This window comes from Mandrillus leucophaeus, unplaced genomic scaffold, assembly GCF_000951045.1.
Source record: "Mandrillus leucophaeus isolate KB7577 unplaced genomic scaffold, Mleu.le_1.0 Scaffold222, whole genome shotgun sequence".
NCBI lineage: Eukaryota > Metazoa > Chordata > Mammalia > Primates > Cercopithecidae > Mandrillus > Mandrillus leucophaeus.
This window is the reverse complement of record NW_012102277.1, coordinates 1,223,457-1,250,071: the sequence shown is the minus strand read 5'-3', so window position 1 is coordinate 1,250,071 and position 26,615 is coordinate 1,223,457.

The following is a 26,615-nucleotide window of genomic DNA, read 5'->3' as shown; positions in this document are numbered from 1 at the left end:
AAGGAAGGAAGGAAGGAAGGAAGGAAGGAAGGAAGGGAAGGGAAGGGAGAAAGAGAGAAAGAGAGAAAGGAAGACAGAAAGAGAGAAAGAAAGAAAGAAAGAAAAAGAAAGGGAGGAAGGAAGGAAGGGAAAGGAAGGAAGGGAAAGAAAGGAAGAGAAAGAAAGGAAGGAAAAGAAGGAAAGAAAGAGAAGGAAGGGAGGGAGGGAGGGAGGAAATTATAGGTCAGTATTCCTGATGAACCTAAATGCAAAAATCCTCTACAAAACACTAGCAAACTGAATTCAATGGCACATTACAAGATTAAGTCACAGTGATAAAGTAGGATTTATCCTTGGGATGCAAAGATGGTTCAACTTATGCAAATCATTAAATATAATATATTATATTAACAGAATGAAGAAGAAAACTACATGATCATCACAATAGGCGCAGAAAAAGGATTTGCCAAAATTCAACATTCTTTTATCATAAAAAATACCAATAAATTATGTGTAGAAGGAATGTACTTCAACACAATAAAGGCCATATATAACAAGCCCACAGCTAACATCATGATGGTGAAAAGCCTGCTTTTCATCTAAGATATGAAATAAGAATAGTATGTCCACTCTTGCGACTTTTACTGAAAGTCATAGCCAGAGAAATTAGGTGAGAAAAAATAAATAAATTTCATCCAATGAAAAAAGGTAAAGTAAAATATTTCTTATATATAGAAAACCCTAAAGACTCCAACAAAAAAATGTTAGAATATTTATTTATTTATTTATGTATTTATTTATTTTTGAGATGGAGTTTCGCTCTGCAGCCCAGGATGGAGTGCAGTGGTGAGATCTTAGCTCACCACAACCTCTGCCTCCTGGGTTCAAATGATACTCCTGCCTCAGCCTCCCAAGTAGCTGGGATTACAGGTGCCCGCCACTACACCTGGCTAATTTTTTGTATTTTTAGTAGAGATAGGGTTACTCCATGTTGGCTAGACTGGTCTCAAATTCACCCACCTTGGCCTCCTAAAGTACTGAGATTACAGGCATAAGCCACCATACCCAGCAAAACTTTTAAGTTAATTAATCAAAATTAAAGGATGAGCATATAATCAGTTGGTTTTTTTGTACAGTAACAAAAGGCTATCCGGAAAAACAGTAAGAAAACAATCCCATTGACAATGGCATCAAGAAAATATTTAGAAATTTAAAAAAAATTTTCTTTCAGTAGTTTTAGGAATACAAATGGTTTTTGTGCAAGGATAAATTTTACACTGGCAAAGTCTGGGCTTTTAGTGTACCCATTGTGTCTGGAATTGGTTCCTTCCGGTGGGTTCTTGGTCCTTGCTGACTTCAAGAATCAAGCCTCGAACCCTCGCAGTGAGTGTTACAGTTCATAAAGGTGGCATGTCCAGAGTTGTTTGTTCCTCCTGGTAGGTTCATGGTCTTACTGGCTTCAGGAGTGAAGCTGCAGACCTTCCCGGTGAGTGTTACAGCTCATAACGGTAGTGCGGACTCAGAGTGAGCAGCAGCAAGATTTATTGCTAAGAGCCAAAGAACAGATATCCCATTGCATGGCATACAACCCCATTGGGTTGCCCCTGCTGGCTCGGGTGGCCGGCTTTTATTCCCTTATTTGGCTCCGCCCACATCCTGCTGATTGGTCCATTCTACAGAGTGCTGATTGATCCGTTTTTACAGAGTGCTGATTGGTGTGTTTACAAACCTTTAGCTAGACACAGAGCGCTGATTGTTGCGTTTTTACAGAGTGCTGATTGGTGCATTTACAAACCTTTAGCTAGACACAGAGTGCTGATTGGTGTGTTTTTACAGAGTGCTGATTGGTACGTTTACAAACCTTTAGCTAGACAGAAAGTTCTCCAAGTCCCCACTCGACCCAGGAAGTCCAGCTGGCCTCACCTCTCACCATCACCCTAACAGTATACATTGTATTCAGCAGGTAGTTGTTCATCCTTGGCACCCCCACCCTACCCACTTTTGATTCTCCAATGTCCACTATATCATTGATGTGTTTTTCACATGAGATATTATCTTACTACAGCCACAACAGCCAATTAAAAAGTCAAAAAAACAATAGATGTTGACACAATAGTTGTGGTGAAAAGGGAATAGTTATATACTGCTGGTGGAAATATAAACTAGTACAACATCTAAGGAAAATAGTATGGAGAGTTGTCAAAGAACTAAAAGTGGATCTACTGTTCAATCCAGCAATCCCACTACTGGTTATCTACCCAAAGGAAAAGAAGTCATTATATCAAAAAGACACTTATATTTGCATGTTTTTTGTAGCACAATTCACAATTACAAAGATATGGAGTCAACCTAAGTGCCCATCAACTAATGAGTGGATAAAGAAGATGTGAGATATATATGTTATGGAATATTACTCAGCTATAAAAAGAATGAATTATCTTTTGCAGCAACTTAAATGGAACTGGAGGTCATTATTCTAAGTGAAGTAACTGAGGAATGGAAAACCAAATATCACGTGTTCTCACTTATAAGTGGGAGCTAAGCTATGGGTATACAAAGGCACATTGTCATCAGGTTATTTAAAGTTAAGACAAACGAAAGAATCTTAAAAATTGTGAGGAAAAAACAACAGATAGCCTATAAAGGAAAATCTGTCAGATTAATAGCAGATTTCTCAGCAGAAACCCTACCAGCTACAATAGATTGGGGCCGTATCTTCAGCCTCCTCAAACCAAACAATTATCAGCAAATAATAATCTCCAACCTCATCCAGGTCACGGTGAATGCCATAATTCATTCCTTTTCATGGCTGAGTAGTATTCCATCATATATATATATATATATATACACACACACACACACACACACACACACATATATATATATATAATTGTGGATTCACATATATATATGTGAATATGTACCCAGCGAAACTAAGCTTCTTAAATGAAGGAAGGATACTCTTTTTCAGGCAAACAAAGACTGAGAGAATTTGCCAGTACCAAGCCAGCAATACAAGAACTGCTAAGGGGGACTCTAAATCTTTAAACAAATCCTGGAAACACATCAAAACAGAACTTCTTTAAGGTATAAATTTAACAGGACCTACAAAACAAAAATACAACAACAAAAACAAAAACTAAGGTATACAGGCAACAAATAGCACAATGAATGGAAGGAGACCTCAAATCTCCATGCTAAAGTTGAATGTAAATGATGTAAATGCTCCACCTAAAAGATATGGAATTGCAGAATATATAAGAATTCACTAACCAACGATATACTGCCTTCAAGAGACACACCTAACACGTAAGGACTCACATAAACTTAAAGTAAAGGGATGAAAAAAGACATTTCATGCAATGGACAACAAAAGCAATCAGGGGTAGTTATTCTTAGATCAGACAAAACAAAACTGTAAAACAACAGCAGTTTAAAAAGACGAAGAAGGACATTATATAATGATAAAAGGCCTTGTCCAACAGGAAAATACCACAATCCTAAATATGTATGCAACTAATACTGGAGCTTCTAAATTTATAAAACAATTACTAATAGACCTTAGAAATGAGATAAATAGCAACACAGTAATAGTGGGGGACTTCAATACTCCACTGACGGCACTAGACAGGCCATCAAGACAGAAAACCAACAAAGAAACAAGGGATTGACAGAAAGCCAACAAAGAAACAATGGATTTAAACTATACCCTGGAAAACTGGACTTAACAGAGATTTACAGAACATTCTACCCAACAACAACAGAATATACATCTATTCAATAGCATATGGAACTTTCTCCAGGATAGAAAGTATGATAGGCCACAAAACTAACCTCAATAAATTCAAGAAAATTGTAATTATATCAAGTACTCGCTCAGACCACAGTGGAATAAAACTGGAAATCAATTCTAGAAGGAACCTTCAAAACCATGCAAATACATGGAAATTAAATAACCTGGAAATTCATTGAAATTAAAAAATTCTTCAAATTGAATGATAATAGTGAAACAACCCTATCAAAACCTCTGGAATACAGCAAAGGCGGTGCTAAGAGGAAAGTTCATAGCCCTAAATGCCTATATCAAAAATTTTGAAGGAATACAAACAGACAGTCTAAGGTCACACCTCAAGGAACTAGAGAAATAAGGACAAGCCAATCCCAAACCCAGAAGAAGAAAGGAAATAACCAAGATCAGAGCAGAACTAAATGAAATTGAAACAAACAAAAAACACAAAAGAGAAATGAAACAAAAACCTAATTCTTTTAAAAGATAAATAACATTGATAGACCATTAGCAAGATTAACCAAGAAAAGAAAAGAGGAAATCCAAATAAGCTCAATTAGAAACAAAATAGGATATATTACAACTGACACCACAGAAATACAAACGATTATTCAAGGCTACCATGTACACCTTTATGCACATTAACCAGAAAACTTAGAGGAGATGGATAAATTGCTGGAAAGATACAAACTTCCTAGCTTAAATCAGGAAGAGTTTGATTCTCTGAACAGACCAATGGCAAGCAGTAAGATTGAAATGGTAATTTAAAAATTACCAACACAAAAAAAGTCCAGTACCAGACAGATTCACAGAAGAATTCTCCCAGACGTTCAAAGAAGAATTGGCACTAATCCTATTTACACTATTCCACAAGATAAAGAGGGAAACCTCCTTAAATCATTCTACGAAGCCAGTATTGCCCTAGTACCAAAGCCAGGACAGGACATAATCAAAAAAGAAAACTACAGACCAACATCCCTGATGAACATAGATGCTAAAATCCTTAACAAAATACTAGCTAACCAAAGCCAACAACATATAAAAAAGATAATCCACCTTGATGAAGTGGATTTCATACCAGGAATGGTTTAACATATTCAAGTCAATAAATGTGATATGCCACATAGACAGAATTGAAAACTAAAATCACATGATCATCACAATTGATGTAGAAAAAGTATTTGACAAAATCCAGCATCCCTTTATGATTATAACTCTCAGCAAAACTGGCATACAGAGGACACACCTCAATGTAATCAAAGTAATCTACAATAAACCCACAGCCAACATAATACTGAATGGGAAAAGTTGAAAGCATTTCCTCTGAGAACTGGAACAAGACAAGGATGCCCATGCTCACTACTCCTCTTCAACATAGTACTGGAAGTCCTAGCCAGAGCAATCAGACAAGAGAAAGCAATAAAGGTCATTCAAATTGGTAAGGAGGAAGTCAAACTGTTGCTGTTTGCTGATGATGTGATTGTTTACCTAGAAAACCCTAAACACTCCTCCGGAAAGCTCATTGAACTGATAAAAGAATTTAGCAAAGTTTCCGGTTACAAAATCAAAGTACACAAATCAGTAGCTCTTCTATACACCAACAGTAACCAAGCTGAGAATCAAATCAAGAACTCAACCCCTTTTACAAAGGCTGCAAAAAAAAAAAAAGAAAAAAGAAAAAAAAAGAAAAAAGAAAAGAAAAGAAAAGAAAAACTTACAAATATACCTAACCAAGGAGGTGCAAGACATCTACAAGGAAAACTACAAAACACTGCTGAAAGAAATCATAGATGGCACAAGCAAATGGAAACACATCCCATGCTCATGGATGGGTAGCATAAATATTGTGAAAATGACCATACTGCCAAAAGCAATCTACAAATGTAACACAATTCCCATCAAAATGCCACCATCATTGTTCACAGAATTGGAAAAAACAATCCTGAAATTCATAAGGAACCAAAAAAGAGCCCACATAGTCAAAACAAGAATAAGCAAAAAGAACAAATCTGGAGGCATCACATTATATGATTTCAAACTATACTATAAAGCCATTGATGCCAAAATAGCATGGTACTGGCATAAAAATAGGCACATAGACCAATGGAACAGAATAGAGAATCCAAAAATAAATCCTAATGCTTATAGTCAACTGATCTTCAATAAAGCAAATAAAAACATAAAGTGGGGAAAGGACACCCTATTCAACAAATGATGCTGGAATACTTGGGAAGCCACAGGTAGGAGAGTGAAACTAGATCACCATCTCTTGCATTGTACAAAAATCAGCTCAAGATGGATCAAGGACTTAAGTCTAAGATCTGAAACTATAAAAATTCTAGAAGACACCATTGGAAAAACCCTTCTAGACATTGGCTTAGGCAAGGATTTCATGACCAATAACCCAAAAGCAAATGCAACAAAAAACATGATAAATAGCTGGAACTTAATTAAACTAAAGAGCTTTTACAAGTCAAAAGGAACAGTCAGAAGAATAAACAGACAACCCACAGAGTGGGAGAAAATCTTCACAATCTATTTATCTGACAAAGGACTAATATCCAGAATCTACAGTGAATTCAAACAAATTAGCAATGAAAAGATAATTCTCAAAAGAGGGTATACAAATGGCCAACAAACATGAAAAAATGCTCAACATCACTAATAATTAGTGAAATGCAAATCAAAACCAAAATGTGATATCACCTTACCCCTGCAAGAATGGCCATAATCAAAAAAATCAAAAAACAGTAGATGTTGATGTAGATGTGGTAAACAGGGAACACTTCTACACTCCTGGTGGGAATGTAAAGTAGTACAACTACTATGGAAAACAGTGTGGAGATTCCTTAAAGAACTAAAAGCAAAGCTACAGTTTGATCCAGCAATCCCAATACTGGGCATCTACCCAGAGGAAAAGAAGTCATTATATGAAAAAGATACTTGCACACTCATGTTTACAGCAGCACAATTTGCGATCATGAAAATGTGGAACCAACTGAAATATCCATCAATCAACAAGTGGATAAAGAAACTGTGATAGATGTATATATATGAACCAACTGAAATAGCCATCAGTCAACAAGTGGATAAAGAAACTGTGATCTCTCTCTATATATAAGAAACCAACTGAAATACTCATCAACCAATGAGTGGATAAAGTGGATAGAGAAACTGTGATATATATATCCACAGTTTCACATATATATATCTCCACATATTCACATATATATATGTGAATCCACAGTTTCATATATATATATATATATGATGGAATGCTACTCAGCCATGAAAAAGAATGAATTATGGCATTCACCGTGACCTGGATGAGGTTGGAGATTATTATTCTAAGTGAAGGAACTCAGGAATTGAAAACCAAACATCATATGTTCTCACTTATATGTGGGAGCTAAGCTATAAGGATGCAAAAGCATAAGAAAGACACAGTGGATTTTGGGGACTCAAGGGGAAGGGGTGGGAAGGGGATGAGGGATAAAAGACCACAAATTGGGTGCAGTATATACTACTTGGGTAACTGGTGCACCATAATCTCACAAATCACCACTAAAGAACTTATGTAACCAAACACCACCTGTTTCATATGGAAATAATAAAATTTATAATAAAAATAAGTTTGTACTCATCCCTCCAAATTTGTGAGGGATGTATGAGTCTAAGTGAACTGTATTCGTGTTACTTTAATATTTAGTATTTATAATAGTTATTATGCTTCTTTCATCCGCTGCAAGATAAATCAGACACACACACACACACACATACACGCACATGCAACACGAAAGAGTAAAACAAGACAAAGTAAAACAAAAAGTGTGCAAACAACAAAACATTTTCTCAAGCATTTTTAATACTTTGGGCAAGCAAAGATCCCATCTAGCCAAAAGTTTAAGTGGTAATAAAGTTTCCAAATATTCTGCAGGCAAGTTGCAAGAATTTCCTATGTCTGATCTAAAATCTGCATCATTTTTTAAGCCACATGGAATTTTCTTTTTATTTATGTTTTTTCAAACATAATTGATGACTGAAAAATACTGTCAATTAAGCATCATAAAATAGATCTGGATAAATTACTTGGTTGTTACTTCTCAGCTAATATGCTTTTTAACCTAAGAAAATCACCTTTTGAAATCTTAATGAGAAACCTGTTCTAAGAACATTAATTTAAATTGTGTCACTCTTTTTCCTCAGCAATATGAGGTGTTTTGTCTGTGTGTAATCAGTATCTGTAAGGGAAATTTTTTCATACTCATCTTCAGAGACTACCCTACAAAGGAAAAGAACACACTCTAGTTTTAAGAAACATGATCAATATATTTGTCCTTATGGTGAAGAAAATGTCAAAGCAAATCAAATGTAATTTGGGGGCTAATTTCTTATTTATCTGGGCCAGTGTAGAAACTCCTGGACTAGCATGGTGATAAAATTCAAGAAATTACGAATAAGTCTAAGGGGCCCAGGTCCCTTATCACCCTCCCCATCATGTCTCCAACATCGTGCTCATTGCAGAAATGTTCCTGGCACTCAGTACTTCCTGCATGGCCTCCTGCTTTTTTTTTTTTTTTTTTTTTTTTTTTTGAGACGGAGTCTCACTCTGTGGCCCAGGCTGGAGTGCAGTGACCGGATCTCAGCTCACTGCAAGCTCCGCCTCCCGTGTTTACGCCATTCTCCTGCCTCAGCCTCCCTACAGGCGCCCGCCACCTCGCCCGGCTAGTTTTTTTGTATTTTTTAGTAGAGATGGGGTTTCACCGTGTTAGCCAGGATGACCTCGATCTCCTGACCTCGTGATCTGCCCATCTCGGCCTCCCAAAGTGCTGGGATTACAGGCTTGAGCCACCTCGCCCGGCCTCCTTGCTTATAAAACCACATGCTAACACTCTACAGCTTCATTAATGAAAGAGGCATAATTGGGCGATCTCTATTTGATTTCAAAGTGAACATCTGGTTTGGAACATTTGTAATTTTTTTTTTTTTTTTTTTTTTGGCTTCCAAGGAGAACCTCACATTCAATATGACGATGGGGGTATAACTGAGACCTCCCTGCTGATAGCGTAACTGCCTTTCATTCCTAAAGCACAAATAATTACTTATAAAACAGCAGGTGGTCTTAAAAAGTCCAGATAAATGTTCTAGGTATTTTTAGACACCTTTTGCTAAAGGCCTGTCTCATTCTCTCCTGGATCAAGTAGCCACTGTTAAGATTCAGTTAGCATGATGAATACCCTGACAGCTGTTTCTATAGATGCTTTCATCTTGATTTCTCCTTTTTACTCCACTTGTTGAAGATTGATTCTCATTCATTCTCTAAAGCCATCTACATCTGAATTGTATGAAATTTTGTGTTTTTATTCATAGTTGTTTCATCCAAGGCCCAAATATGATCTTAGCAGCTCATTGTATTTGCCTGTTTTCATCAGCTAAGAGAGAGCAGAGAAGTTAAGAGACTTGTTTGCTGAGAGAAAGGAATGGAGGTTAGAATTCAGCACATCAAGTTCAATTTAAGTGTGGTACAAAAATCCAACTGTTTCTCAGACTTAATTTTTATACCCATTGTACCTGGGTCTGTTTTTCTTTTTCTACCTTGTCCTTTAAAAAAAAACTCCCAAATTTGTTGGTTGTATGAAAAGCTACTATTATTAGGGTGGTAGCATGGATTAAAACAAGAGAAACCTAATCTGGTCTATTTAAACATAAATAAAAATTTTAAAAGGATATTAGCAAGACATAGACTAAATGTGAAGGCTAAAGGATCAGTCATGGACATATGTAGGAACTAATTAATATTCTGCCACTTTTCAAGGTTCAAAATCCTGGGAGAGAGAAACCAACTGCCTAAATCCAGGACATACGTCCACTCCAAGCTTTACCTGGGCAACACACATTAATCCGGCAGAAATAGACTCAAGGAAGTTTTTATCTGTAGCAGTGCTTCTCAAGCAGGGTTCCTCATCTGAATCATAGAATGATTTATGTGGCAATTTTCTCAATTCCTCCAAGAACAGTAAATAACTAGTACCATAATACATGCATGGGAGAGAAATAATTATATGCGATGGTTGCCTTAGGCACCAAGGCTTAATTGTTTCCTTGAACCTGGTTGGTTCCATTTTGTACAGCACGCATATTAGTTTACTATCCTGCTAATGCTATACTCAGAAGGGAATATATGACTCTTCAAAAGGAAATCAGGGTGCTCTTAGGAAGCGGGAGCTGAGCAGCTAAAAAGCAACAAATATGTGCTCCGTTACACAATAAATTTTTGACATTCACAAGGCCACATTTTCCAAACCTTTTCATGTGGACTATTAATATTCATCAAGCCACTGATAGGTGTTTCTAGGCAAAAGAGTTCTTGGAGAAAAGTTTGGGAAATACTGTATGCTATAATCCTTTTCTAGGATATTAATATGGAAGTCTCTAAGAAATCCTACAACAAAGAGCCAAGAGACCTGTTTAATGGTGTTTCCCGAACGAACAGCATTGTAGATTCTTTTGATAATATATCCCACAGAATGACCATTGCAAAGAATGTATTTTAGAAAGTAGTCAACAAGGCCGGGCGCGGTGGCTCACGCCTGTAATCCCAGCACTTTGGGAGGCCGAGGCGGGCGGATCACGAGGTCAGGAGATCGAGATCATGCTGGCTAACATGGTGAAACCCCGTCTCTACTAAAAACTACAACAAAAATTAGCTGGGCATGGTGGCGGGCGCCTGTAGTCCCAGCTACTCGGGAGGCTGAGGCAGGAGAATGGCGTGAACCCGGGAGGCGGAGCTTGTAGTGAGCAGAGATCGTGCCACTGCACTCCAGCCTGGGCTACAGAGTGAGACTCCGTCTCAAAAAAAAGAAGAAAAAAAAAAGAAAATAGTCAACAAATATATCGTGATACTTTCAGGGATTCTCTGATTTGTTACCATCACTTTCAGGTTTAGCTTCCCTGATTTAAATGATAGTAGCCAAAATGGTGGACATTGAAATGATGCTTCAATGCTATTTTGTATTCTTTGCCTGAGTATCCACCATTTTCTTACATCCTTTTATGTGGTCCTATCCAATAAGAATGAGTTAGTGACTTCATGTGGCATCATTCTCTAACCTGGGCTGTATGTTGGAAATTACCTGGGGTAATTTCCCAACTATTATCCTCCATCTAAAACTATGAACTTTGCTCTATGTGTAAAAGATACCTTGAGAGAACCACCAACAATATGGGAAGTCATCATGATTAGCACAAATTTAAAAAATAAGCATATATATCATGAAGACATACTAAACCAATGGTTCTGAAAGTTTAGCATGTACCAGAATCACCTGGAGGACTTGTTAAAAACACAAATGGCTGGGTCCCATCTTCAGAGCTTCAGTTTTAGTAGGTCTAAAGTGGGACTTGAGAATTTGCATTTCTGCCAAGTTTCCAGGTTATGTTAAAGCTACTGGTCCCAAGACAACACTTTGAGAATCACTGAAATACAATATAAGATATGCATCTAGCATATTTTCAGCCAAGTATTTCTATCTACTTCCCAGGTTGGCACAATTAATTTGTTTATATGAGAACATACTGTCTTTTGTCAAGTGCTGTGGCCACCTACAGTTCTGTTTCCTTTTTTTTTCACAATAGAATGCAATAAATCTTAGACCAGTGTTGTGTGGCCCATACTTATCTACCACATAGTGAAGAGAGGTGACAGTCAAATTTGAGCTTCAGGAGGAACCTAAATTTGTGTTCACTGGGGATTGCAGGTAACAGAATATGTAAAGTGTAGCTGGTAGGTACTTGATACTAAGGAGGGTATTTTTCTGTATTCATGTTTAGAGACTCTCTTTCTTGAAAGTAAGAAACAGAAAAACAAACTCTTATTAGAAACACACTAGTTAAGATAGTCCCTGACTTTGTGTGGAGAACTGAAAATAAAATCAATTAGTATAACTTGAGCTATTTTCTCAGTCAGTCAAGTTACAGAGTATCATGTCTTTATGAAAATCTTTTTTCAGCTATTTAAGTATTGACATAAATAGAAATATGGAACTTAGAACTAAAGTTTCACATTGGTTTACCATAAAGTATTAGAAAAATTTTCTAAAGAAATAATAAAGCATCATTTTATCACATTTTATACCAATAATACATAATATAAAGTTAAATCTTATTTGTCAATTTTATTCTGTAATCTCTATTTCAATAATTTAATTATATCCTCTAAAACATTTCAAATATTTTATGATACTTGATATGTTAAAATAGTAGTGTTCATATACAATTTATGGATAGTTTTTTCTTTGATATGATATTTGATTAAAAAGTTTAGAAAAAACTATTGTTCCTTTTGTTTGTTTGTTTGTTTTTCTTTGAGACAGGGACTCATTTTTATGCCCAGGCTGGAGTGCAGTGGCACCATCTTGGCTCACTGCAACCTCTGCCTACTGGGCTCAAGTGATCCTCCCACCTCAGTCTCCCACATAGCTAGGACTATAGGTGCCTACCACCATGTCCAACTAATTTTTGTGTGTTTTTATAGAGATGGGGTTTCGCTATATTGCCCAGGCTGGTCTCGAACTCCTAAGCTCAAGTGATCTGCCTACATTGGCCTCACAAAGTGCTGGGATTACAGGCATAAGTCACTGTGCCTGCCCTAGAAAAAACATCTATTAGAAGCCCAGAATATCCTGGGGGTACTATTCGAGACTGAAATACTTTTGTGTGTGTACCAATCTATCTGAAGTGTTCCAGGCAACATGTCGGCCCTAGTAGTTATCACTTCAAGCTACCTCATTTTTATATGTTGTCAATAGGTTAACTTGCAGTTGAATAACTATTAAATCCTAAAATATTAGTCTATTTTTTGGTCATTAGGGGATTTATTTGAATCAGAGCTATTAGCTGGCTTTCAAATTATGAAATGAATGATTCTGTAAAAGTGTATTACTACATGTTAAACTATAGTGGGATGCTAATGGCCGAAGATGAGGAGTCTTCTCAAGTGTTAGTCACAATCAAAAGTTGCTAAGCAAGTGTTTAACCATAGGATCACCTCCTGTTATCTAACTATCCAATTCTGAGCATAATTGGCATCTGTCAAAAAAGGAAAGGTGGTGGGCTTGTTAATTATCCAGAGTCTATTCTTGTTGTATTTCTGATTACTAAGATACTAGACTATTAGAGTAGGAAATTTTTAAGGTAACAGTAGACATTTACATTGCTTTTACTATAGCTCAGACACTGTTCTAAATATGTATTACTCTTTTAATTCTTAAAACCCCTAAAATGTACATACTATTACTAGTCTCATTTTTTAGGTAAGGAAATGAAGACAGTGGAAATGACTTGTCAAAAGCTTAACAGCTAGTAAGTAGCAAAGATAAGATTCCACATGAGTAATCTGACTCCAGAAGTTGCGCTTGTAAATACCTCACTATGTTCAGGGTCTTCCTACAAAAAGTAAATATTAGAATCAGAAGAGAAAGTTCTTAAAAAGTACAGATTTGACATAAACTCTGTTGGGGCTTCTAATATACAAACTCACACACTACCTGTATTCATGTTCATAAACCTTAGGAACCCATGACTTTATCAAATATTTTTGTTTTACAACTATGTAAATGTGCAATAAAGGCTTAATTTAGCATACCTGGGTTTCCCAAACCCCCTACACTCCAAAGGTCTTCAGAACTGGCTCTTCACTAGCTCCTAGAAGAAATCCTCTAAGCCCTTGGAATATTCTGTCTGATAAGGGTATTATTGTATATCTGGGAATTTGTGCCAGGCCTGATAGTGTATGCTACTCATGTGATTTACACGAGTAAATGTAAATCTGCTTTTATTCACCTGAGGCTTTGTGCCTTGCTGTATAAATTTGACCTTTTAGGGGGTGGCATTAAAGAATGAGTAGCTAAAGGTCAGTTATAGAGGTGCCCCATGCCTATGTAACTGACTTCCAATAAAAAAAATTGGACACCGAGGCTGAGGAGATCTTCTCTGGTTGGCAATATTTTGTACATGTTATCACACATAGTCTCTCAGAGAATTAAGTGCTGTCTGTGTTCCTCTATGGGAGACACTTGGAAGCCTGCATCTGGTTTCTTGCCATGCTGTCTACCTTTGCTGATTTTAATCTGTATTCTTTAGCTATAATAAACTGTAATAATGATTGTGGCAGCCTTTCTGTGTCCTGAGAGCCCTCTAGGGAATCGTGAAAACTGAGGTTGGGTATCACATCCAACCTCCAACCTGTTTGTAATTTAATCTTCATAAGGTATGAGAGCATATTTGCTTTTCTGCTTGTTTTCTGCCTAGAATATGTGGGTATTCCAGAAACATTTGCTGGTAAAAATGAATTGCTTCCATAATTAGGGAAGAAATTCTTTACCTGGTGAATCTTCAAGTTACTCACCATCATCATGGTCCTATCTTTGTCCCGCTCTTCCTTATTATGTCTTGGGTTATTCATCTTTCCCATTTATAAACTTTAAGTTTTTATCAGCACTAACTCACCTCTGTCTCCTCTCAAGATCTGAAAGAAATGTAAAGTGGACTTTCTTTTATAGAAATTCAATGACCTGTAAATAATGGAATTTCTTCCTAAACCATGTGTCACAGAAGTATGCAGTACAAAACAAAGGGTCATCTAAGGTAGAAGAGGTCACTTCCAGCTGAGATTATCATAAAAGGTTGGAGAAAAGAACTTTCACTGTTTCTCAAACAGTACGTTGAAATTAAGTATTTGAGGAGGCAGAGAAAAGAACTTCCTGGCAGATGGAAAAAATATGAATAGTCATCAAATTAGGAAAATGTTTGCCATAAATTAAGAATGTCAGAAACTTAAGTTTGGATGAAATCTAGACAGTATTAAGTCAGTCATGATTTAAAAAAAAAGGCTAGGCTGGGATTAGGTCATGAATGGCCTCAAATACCAAACTAAGATATTTGAATTATAGTTTTGAACCACTGGGAGCTATTTAAATTTCAGAAGAGAAAATGAAATGATAAAACTGCACCTCAAGAAACTGAGAGCTAGATGAGCTGCAATGAGTAAAAAGCTACAGAAAGAGAAACCAGTTAGAGGCTGCTGCAATAAACTCTGGGGCTGGGGAGAAAGGGGAAACAGCAAAATCTGTTTTTTAATCTTTAACTTACTTAACACCAGTTTGCAACAGAACTATGAGTTCCTGAATTATCAAAAGCAGCAGTATGTTCATTCTTTTGGAGCCTTGAAACTGGCTTCCTTTTCAAAGGAAGCATTTTGAATTCATTGTAGAATTTTATTTCAGCTAGAGCCACAGAATTTCCCTGGCAATTACCCAAGGTCATTAAAGGTAATAACAGGGACTTAGGTAAAAATGAGCATGAAATCTCCTCCATCTTGAGAAGTGATAAAATACATGAGATTCCTTTCTGTATCTTACAGTCTAATATTGTTTCACATAGATGTGTTATTAGCTTAGCTGATTTATACTGAGTCTACAGTTGTACAGTAGACATAGGTCAGAACTGAGGCAGTTACTAAGAAAACTCAAGCCAAAAAATCATTACAATTCAATGAGTTACTTTCTGGAGCCAGATTTTCTAATTTCAATTTATGACTAATAAACTTTCCATTATTTTCATTTCATGCATTGCTCTCCCTGACCATCTTCTCTCTTTTTAACTCACAGCTTCTAATACTGACCCCAATAATCCTTCAACTCTCCTATGGTCTCCAATCCACGGATTCTATCAAATTACCTCTATCCTTCTTTCTGTTGATGCCTTCACTATCCTCCTTATCCTATATCAATTGTTACAATCTCTTGATTCCTTTTTCTCTTTCTATGGTCTAGCAAAATGCAATCTGGTCAAATCTAACTTTTCCCCTACTCTAGGGCACAACCCTCTCTTGGTCTTCCTTCTACTTCATTGACCATTCTTCAACAACCTTTATTGTTTTTTTCTCTTCTTCCCATCCTCCTAATAATGGAGTGCTCATTCTATATACACGCTGCTCTTTCTATCTATATCTGCTTCTTTAGTGTTCTCATCCTATCTTGGCTTTAAATACCATCTCTATTCTGGTATATACCTCCATCTAAGACCTCTCTCTTGATGTGCACATCCAGTGGGCTATTCAGCATCTCCACTTACATATTGTGCTGTTTATTTATCTAATGACTCTCACTTTCAAATTTACTCTTTGAAACTCTGCTCATTGATACTGGTGTTGATTCTGATAATCTTAACTCTATACATCCCAGAGTCCCTTGCCAGTGATTTTCTCTTAGATTCTGTCAGATAGAGTCATGAGAGAAAGGTGCTGATAACAGATCTTTTATGTACCCTGCCACACATGCCCTTGACTCACTTTTTATTTCAGCTGCACTGTGATAGATAGAACCCAGCATGCTGAAAATGTTCCATGAAAAGGCTTACCATTGTCTTTTAGCTCTGGTGCTTCAGGGCTCTCTCTCAAGCCACAGGACACACTTAGCCTGTATTCAACTGCAGCACATAAATTAAAGCGAGTTAACACTCCTAAAGAAAATCCTCAACCAATGGAATTGGCTAACTACCCCGACTTTCTGGCCTTCAGATGTACATTCTGAGAGGAATTCTGAATTCTTCTCATGAGACAAATCAAGCTCTCTTTGCTTACAGTCAATAGCCTTCATGATGCATCAATTTTTGGCTTTTCTTCCCTTTCTCATCTCATTCTTCTCACTTTCTCACTCCTGCTCCTCTGAGATTCTCTCTTAAATATAAACTATGTCTACCCAGTCCTTGTCATGCTCTACTTTCAGGGATACTAGGAGGAGAAGCAGCGTCTTCCTACATTTTACCCCTTTAGCCCTCTGTATTAGTTCATTTTCTTACTGCTATAAAGAAATACTCGAAATTGGGTAATTTATAAAGAAAAAAGGCTTAATGGACTCCCAGTTCCACATGGTTGGAGAGACCTCAGGAAACTTACAATAATGGCACAAGTAGAAGCAGGTACCTTCTTCACAAGATGGTAGGAGACAGAGAGAGAACCAACAAAGGAAGAACTACCAAACACTTATAAAACCATCAGATCTGATTGGAACTCACTCACTATCATGAGAACAGCATGTGGGAAACTGCCCCCATGATCCAATCACCTTCTACCGAGTCCTTCCCACAATCGTCAATACCTGGGGATGACAATTTGAGATGAGATTTGGGTGGGGACACAAAGCCAAACCATATCACCCTCCCTGGGTCATCTTACAATGGCAACAATTAACCCAGTCTCTGGCTTTTTTCAGTACTCCCAGATCCTCCTTAACCTGATCCTTCCTTTTTTCTGTAGCAATAATCACCTTCTAATATGCAATTTTTTAACTTATTTATTGTGTTCATTGTATATGGTTTATCTATCCCCACTCTAATGTAAACTCTTTGAGGATAGGCATCTTTGTTTATTTTATTCACTGGTATATCCCAACTGCCTAAAAGGATGCCTGATCACACGGTAAGAACTAAATAGTTGTTGAATAAAAGAATGAATGGCTTTACCACTTAATTATTCAACTGGAGAACATTATTTAGCATCCCAGCTTCAATTTTCTTACCTATAAATCATAAAATATAGCAGTACGTTTTTCATAGGGTTATTACACAGATCAAATGAGTTGATAAAAATAAGGAGCTTAACACATTGCCTGGCACATAGTGAGCCCTACCACATATTAGCTACTATTAGTTTGTTTGAGTGTATGGACACTACCTCTGTAGCATCACAGAAATTGGGTCATTAGACACTCTGTTCATGGTCTCCTCAGGCAAAATGTAGCGACTAAAAGGATAGGCTGCTTAATCATAGACAATCAGTACTGCTTATGCAGACCCAACCCAGCTCTGTCACCTCCTTTTCCTTCAACTTGGCTGCGTATTACTAAGGGAGACAGGCGGCTTCCCTCGGAGTTCAGTATAGAATTTATAACTAACAATACTCAGGTTTTTGCATGATTAAAATTGAATCTTCAATTCACTCCACCTTCAGGAAAAATTGATTTATAAATAAAGGCTCCATGCCAAGCAGCCAGATAAGAAGTTAATTGAATGTTCAATGTGTACTATGGCCAGAAATTCAATGTTTTATGCAATTTTTTTTTGTTTAATTCAAACTTTATTTTTCCACGAACAGTTATAGCCTGTTTTTTTTCTCTGCTGAAGTTATAGAGCCACTGAATATTTGAGGTTGATACTGTGGTTCAGCAATATTATGCACTGGAGGAGAGGGCAGCAATGATGAATCAAAAATAAGTCCAGTTCCCTGCAAAAGTATAGGCAAATGGGATATGAAATAATAATGATTTTAAAAACCAGAAGCTATATTAAAAAATGAGTCTATTTTCCAAACAGTGCCAAGCAGATCAGTAGTGCTGCCTGGTGGATGCCTGTTTACCTGACCCCTGATTGATAACACCCAGTCTGTTTCCTCATCTTTATGGAAATATTACATGCAATCTTTGAAACATCAGAACCACACGTAGAATGGAAAATCTGCATTATCCTTTTTTAACAAGTCTTCTGGAGTCTTGCCTCTATTATGCAAGGGGAAAGAATAGGCTTTCATTTTCCTCCTCCTTCTCCATTGGGCTTGTTCTCTTTACATTTTTAAAATGCTGCAGACAGAAGAAAAAAATAATCCCCAAATGGACCACATGCTGACAAGCTCCTAGTGTTGTCAAATGAAGCTGGAGCATTATGTTTCAGAATTTCCTGGATGAGAACCCTGCCTTTTACAATGGTGCTTTCAATTTGGGGGACTAAATGTTCCCTGTAGAAGGAGGTGGGATGATAGGGAGAAAGCATTGGCTAAATGGAATTAACCAAAAATCAACAGCCTTGTTGTTAGGGAATGATGCCTTTTCTAGCCTAGATTTGTAGAAACCAGACTCCAATTTATAAGTATTTTGGAGAACGTCATACCCCTGCCCATTGGGAAGAGAAAGATAGTTTTCCTAGGCACATCAGCAGATGGAATGAATGAAGCTGGAAGTCGTGCCCTATCAGCTGTTTCCATCTGACCGTTAAGCTCTCCAAGCACTTACTACAAAAAGCATACCAATCCCTATAAACTCTCAGTTTTGTACCCAAGTTGAATGTCAAGCAATATTTCATAACTTTTTCTTGTCAGGTCTAGCCATGCTATTTTTTAATCCCTTCTATAGGACATGTTTTCTCTTACTTTCATGTCTACATATATGGGCTTCCTTTTACCCAGAACACTCAACACCCTCATCCTGCCCACGGTCTCCTTGCCTAGTGGCTATGAGTACTCAAACTTCCTTAGTTCAAGTCCCAGGTCTCACACCTAATAGCTGTGTAACACTATGGGAAATTTGATGAACTTTTCTCAGTTCCTCATCCAAAAAACAGTAATAATCACAGTACCTGATAAGATTGTCATGAAAAAAAAAATGAGAAATCAAGCAAGGTGGAGTACTTAGAACAATGACTAGCACATAGTAAGTATTCAATAAATATATTATCCTTGCTACTATTGTTATAAATAATGTGTTTGGATTTTGGAGTCAGACACACTCAAATCAAATCTAATTTGAGCCCTGGCTTGGGTTCAAGTAATCATGGCTAAGTTACTTAAATTTCCTCATCTGTAAAATGTACATAATAATAATAAAACTTCTCCACAGGCCGGATATGGTGGCTCATGCCTGTAATCCAAGCACTTTGGGAGGTCAAGAAGGGGGGATCACCTGAGGTCAGGAGTTTGAGATCAGTCTGGCCAACATGGTGAAACCCCATCTCTACTAAAATACAAAAATTAACTGGGTGTGGTGGCAGGCACCTGTAATCCTAGCTACTTGAGAGGTTGAGGCATGAGAATAGGCATGAGAATCGCTTGAACCTGGGAGGTAGAGGTTGCGGTGAGCCGAGATGGCACCACTGCACTCCAGCCCAGGTAACAGAGTGAGACTTTGTCTTAAAAAAAAAAAAAGAAAAGAAAAAACTTCTCTATAGAGTATTAGGAAAATTAAGTGAGTTAACAGCATGCCTAGAATATAATAAAACTCCATACTTATTAATAGTTCTGCTTATTCTTGTAAGTCTCAGCTGTGATGCTACTTTTTCCAGAAAAACTTCTGGTACTCATTAGGCCCATGTTATTTGGCCCTTGACCAAGTTTCCACAGCCCCCTGAAGTCCCCCATGCTGTGACTTGCCTCACCATGCTGCAATTTCTGTTCTCTTGTCTGTTTTCCACTTTAAATTGTTAGTTTCACTAGGGCAGGAATGTTCTCTGGTTTATTTACCATTATATTTAACCAACCAGCCCCAGTACAGGTATATAAGTTCAGTAAAAGCATAAAACCTTTTGGTTATATCACTCTTTTCTAATCTTGATTTTTTTTCTTCTATTAATCATAAAAGCATTCATATATATTTCTTTAAGGAATATGCCAAGAACTGGCAGAACTTGGGATTGCAAGGCTTTTTTTATTAGACAACAGAGTTTTTGATTTAGATGTCAATCATCTGAAAGTGTGAACATTTAATAATCAAATCCAGATTTGTGATTTTTCATGAGAAAAACTGGGAGATTCTATAAGACAGAGACCTATAGTTCCACTTTGAACAATCGGCTAGAGCCAAATAGCAGGTGCCTGCTTTTAGATGCTTAGTCTGAAGATGTTACTAAGGCTATTTAACTCATTTGTGTTCCCATTCAGTCTTTTATATGTGTTTGACTTGTAAACCTCCTGTTTTAACGGTTATGCCCTTTGGCTAAATTGAATAAACAAACTGACGTTGGATAAGTGCAGGAGTGGGGGAGTTAAAAATCAACATAATAAAATCTCATGATCAAGAAGGACCTTTCTTATCTGAAAAAAATATGCTTCCATGTTCCTTAAATGAATATTTAGTAAGCTGCTGTACTCTAAGGAAGGCAATGCTGTATTAAGACTGAAAATCTACTTCCTCCCATAGTACTCTGTGATATTGGATGAATGGCATCAGTTGTATGAGCCAGTGTTAGTTATCATCTGAAAGTGTGGCTAATACTCTGCCATCTCAAACATACCACCAACCATTTAGTATAAACACAGATCAATTTAATTTAAATGTTAAGAGATCTGTTTCTGGAACCAGACAGACTGGGGTTCAAACCACTTACCAGCAGTATGACCTTGGGCAAGTTTTAACATTTCTATGCATTTAGTTTTTTCTTTTGTAAAATAAGGATAATAATGTTATTTGATTCAATATGTTTTTGAATTGGATAATTTATCTAAGGAACTTAAACATGTGCTGAGAGATGTAGTAAACTTTCAAATGATAGTTGTTAGTGGCTGTTGCAGCAGCATAAAGGGATAAGTTGCTGAAAAGCTTATAGATTAATGAATAAGAATTTCTGAAGGATAAGAACCACTCAGAAGCCAATCTTTTTGTGGAAGCAATGTTTTTTGAAGCAAGTACAGAGAACATTAGAAGACAAATACTATTCCTCACCTACAAAACACTTTCTCTGATCCCTTTTTGATGGGAGCTAAAAGAAGTAGTGTTTATATTATAATCAGAAAGTGGAAGCCTGGGAAGCATTTTTATTTTAATGGTTTGATTATAATTAAGGTTTTGGAAAAAGCAGCAGCAGAAGACGACACTGATCATATCTTTAAAAAGATTTTTAGGAAGGAAGAGTGGAACAGAATTCCTTTTCTATCTTTATTAATTTATAGCTCCTTCTGCTATTTTTTTTCAACACACACACACATATGCACACACACACACACTCACATATAATCTTGCACTTTCTAAGATCTTCCTTTGTTGTCCTTCTCTAATTTCATCTGGATTTGTAAATTTCCCTTTGTCCTATTACCCCTGTTATAATAAATTTGGATGCTACTCCCAGCCATTTTTCTCAGTTCTGGAAAGGTGCTTCAGTTGGTCAATTTATCAATAAATTTAACTGGACTTATCAACTTAGTAAGAGAAAAAAATAACACAATTTTCTGACTGGTTAGCAAAATAAAATGCTGCTGCATACAACAGACAAACCTAAAACAAAGATATTTGGAGATGAAGAATATAAACTAGAACAGGCAAATGCAAACAAAAACAAAGAAGAGGTTGAGACATTTTTCTCTGACAATGCAAAATATATATATAGAAGAAGGTATTAGTGAGAATGGAGCCTTTAATGTTAGCAGTTACAATTCACAATTAAGGTGTGCAAGTTATTAATATTTATACACTCAGTAGTACAGCAATAATTTCATAAAGCAGAAGCTACAAAAGGTACAAACATGAATTGACACAGACACAGTAATTATAAGAGATTTTAACACAACTCTCTCAATCTGAGACAAATCACATGAACTGAAAATGAGTAGGAATTTAGAAGACTTAAGTAACATAGTCTTCATTTCATTATGTACCCAGTAGTCATTCAGAGCAGGTTGTTCAATTTCCATGTAGTTGAGCGGTTTTGATTGAGTTTCTTGGTCCTGAGTTCTAGTTTGATTGCACTGTGGTCTGAGAGGCAGTTTGTTATAATTTCTGTTCTTTTACATTTGCTGAGGAGTGCTTTACTTCCAACTGTGTGGTCAATTTTGGAATAAGTGCGATGTGGTGCTGAGAAGAATGTATATTCTGTTGATTTGGGGTGGAGAGTTCTGTAGACGTCTATTAGGTCCACTTGGTGCAAAGTTGAGTTCAATTCCTGAATATCCTTGTTAACTTTCTGTCTCGTTGATCTGTCTAATGTTGACAGTGGGGAGTTAAAGTCTCCCATTATTATTGTGTGGGAGTCTAAGTCTCTTTGTAAGTCTCTAAGGACTTGCTTTATGAATCTGGGTGCTCCTGTATTGGGTGCATATATATTTAGGATAGTTAGCTCTTCTTGTTGAATTGATCCCTTTACTATTATGTAAGGAATACAATGCAGCTATAAAAAGGGATGAGTTCATGTCCTTTGTAGGAACATGGATGCAGCTGGAAACCATCATTCTCAGCAAACTATCACAAGAACAGAAAACCAAACACTGTATGTTCTCACTCATAGGTGGGAATAGAACAATGAGATCACTTGGACACAGGAAAGGGAACATCACACACCGGGGCCTATTGTGGGGAGAGGGGAGCGGGGAGGGATAGCATTAGGAGATATACCTAATATAAATGATGAGTTAATGGGTGCAGCACACCAGCATGCCACATGTATACATATATAACAAACCTGCACATTGTGCACATGTACCCTAGAACTTAAAGTATAATAAAAAAAAATAAAAAAATAACATAGTCAATAAGATAGATCTTACAAATTTCAAAGTATGAACCCAGGTAATATAGAATATAGTTTCTTTTCAACTATACATGTAATGTTCATAAAAATTTATCGTATCGTAGGTCATACACATAAACTTAACAAATACCAAAGACTGCTAATAATACAAAGAGCACTCTCTTGATGCAACGGACTAAAACAAATTATAACAAAACCAAATCAGAAGGCCCTTTACCTGAAAATTATAAGAAAGGAAAAAAAAATGTGTTACTAAACAACTCGGGGCTCACAGACTGGCTTGAAAAGTAATAGTAATAAAAGCAAAAATTTAAAAATCAGAATTTATGGCATATAGCTAAAAAGTATTAGAGAAAAATTTTAGAGCATTAAATACCCATAATATTAAAAACTAAATTCTGAAAATAAATAAACTAGAGACTTAATTCAAAATCTAGAAAAGAAAAAACAAGTCAACCAAAAGAAAACAGTAGAAATTCATAAAAGCAGAATTCCATCAGAAAACAGAGAAGAGTGAAAGCTAAATTATGAGAACTCACGGACACAAAGAAGGCAACAACAGATGCTAGGATCTACTTGAGGATGAAGGGTGGGAGGAGAGAGAGGAACAGAAAAATAACTATTGGGTACTAGGCTTAGTACCTGGATGATGAAATAATCTGTACAACAAACTCCTGTGACATGAGTTTACCTATAGAACAAACCTACACATGTGCCCCTGAACCTAAAATAAAAGCTAAAAAGAAAACACAGAGAAGATCAGAATTAATAAACAAACCCAAAGCTGAGTCTTTGAAAACAAAAATAAATATATACAAAGCACTAGCCAACATAAGTAATAAAAAGGAGAATAAACACTTAAAATTAGAAATGACAAGCAAGAAATACTCTTTAAAACAGAGGACATTTAAAGTTACAAAGGACTATTTTGCACCATCCTGTTACTGCATTTAAAAACCTAGAAGACATGGGAAATGTTTAAGAAGAATACAACTTATCAAAATTTACCTTAGTAAATATAGAAAGTCTAAAGTGATAAGTAATTTATAGATGAAATAGAAAAAGTTGCTAAAGATCTCAGCCAAAAAGGCATCAGAAGACAACAATTGACAAATGGGATCTAACTAAAAAGGTTCCTCACAGCAAAATAAACTATCAACAGAATAAACAGAAAACCTACATAATGTAAGAAAATACTTGCAAACTATGCGTCCAACAAAGGTCTAATAATGTTTAAGAATCTATAAGAAACTTTAAGAAGTCAACAAGCAAGAAACGACCCCATTAACAATGGGCAAAGGACATGATCAGACACTTTTCAAAAGGAGATATAATTGTGGCCAAAAAACACGGAAACATGTCAGCATCACTAATCATTAGAGAAATGAAAATCAAAACCACAATGTGATACCATCTCAACCAGTCAGAATGACCATTATTATAAAGTCAAAAAAACAATAGCTGCTGACCAGGTTGAGGAGAAAAGGGAACATTTACACACTGCTGGTGGGAATGTAAATTAGTTCAGCCACTGTGGAAAGCAGTTTAGAGATTTCTCAAAGAACTTAAAACTGAACTACCATTTGACCTAGCAATTCCATTACTGGGTATAAACCAAAGGAATATAATTGTTCTACCATAAAGACACATGCATGCATATGTTCTTTGTAACACTATTCACGATAGCAAAGATGTGGAATTAACTAAGGTGCCCATCAATGGCGAACTAAATAAAGAAAATATGGTACACATACATCCGGGAATACTGTGCAGCCATAAAAAAGATGAGATTATATCCTTTGCAGCAAGATAGATGAAGTTGGAGGCCATTATCTTAAGTAAATTAACACAGGAACAGAAAACCAAATGTTACATGTTTCTACTTATAATTCGGAGCTAACATTGAGTACACATGGACACAAAGAAGGGAACAACAGACACTGGGGTCTAATTGAGGTGGAGGGTGGTAGGAGGATACAGATTAAAAGAAACCTACCTATCAGGTACTATGATTGTTGCCTAGGTGATGAAATAATCTGTACACTAAACCCCTGTGACACACAATTTATCCATATACCAAACCTGCACATGCACTCCTTGAACCTAAAATAAAAGTTGGAAAAGAAAAAAAGCATCGTGCTTAGCTTGTTTTCTTACAGTTAATACTAAAAAAAAGAAACTTAAGCCAATTCGAAGAGGCTCTCACTGGCCAAATATAAGGTATCAAAACTGTCCAAATCTATGATGATACCAACAACAAACAACAAACTTTGACCTGTCACCACTGGAGGATGCTAGTAAATCAATACTTTGAAACCTGGTAATTTTATAGTCGGGAAGAATCAGGCATTTATATTGTCTTTCCTATATGAATCATAGCACTTGGTACAAAAATGGGAAAGGTAGATTTTTCTTCATAGAAGTAGATTGGCTAATAAGTGAGTATCATCATTTTGCAATCTGTAATGAGTTAATAGATCAATGTATGTATCATAAAAGGTTTGCAAACACCACAAAGAAGGCAACCAGACCTTACATGCCTCTTGATAGAAGAATATAATATTATTTATGAATTCATCTTGCCAAAAAAGAAAATTCAGTCCTGAATCTGATCAAGCTTTTAGGTCTAACCACTTTGCAAGAAACCCAGGGATATAAGCTGCAAAATCTAGATTTCAGGAGCCTCTACAGGACAAATGTTTTGGGTTCCTTATTAAATGAAGTGAAAGCAAAAAAGAGACACAGATAGAGAGGGACTTGTAGATATAAACAAATTTAAAGCACACATCAGCCAAGGTATAGATTTTATTTGGATCCTTATTGAAATAGTAAAAAGAGAAAATGAAATAATTGAAAAGTGGAACATTGACTATGTATTTGCTAACATTTAAGAATTGTGTGAACTTTTGATTTAGGCATGATAATGATACTGTGCTTTTCTTAAAAAAAAAACAAACACATACTTACCTCTCTGAGATAAATACTAAAATATTTTCAGATAAAATAATACAAAACCTGGGAGTTACTTCAAATCAGGAGCAAGCAGGACAAATAGACAAAACAAGATTGACTGTGAGTTGATAATTGTTAAAGCTGTCTGGCTGACAGTTATGTGGGAGTTCATTATACCATTCTATTTTTTGTATATATTTAAAATATTTCATAATATAAGTATTAAAAAAATTTATATTACTAAAACTAGGGCACAACCCTCATGGTTATCACATGATTATTAACAAAACGGAGAAGTTGCTCCATTGTCTGTGGTTTAACTTGTTTGAGATCATCCCAACCCCAATAACAAAGAAAATGTACTAACAGGAGCAATAGATTCTCTTTCTTTGCTTTTTAAATTCTTTCTGTATTTCCAGACATTCATTCAGCTTGCAGTTATAGAGCTGCTGATATTGTAAAAATGTTGCTTAGCAACATGTTAATGGGAAAAAACACTCCTTAAAACATTAGGGTTTTTGTCTTTTGAAATGTACTAGTTCAGCATATGATACCTCCCACAGCTCAATTTAACAGGAGGAAAAATATCAACTCTCTGAATAGAGTGGGTTTTATT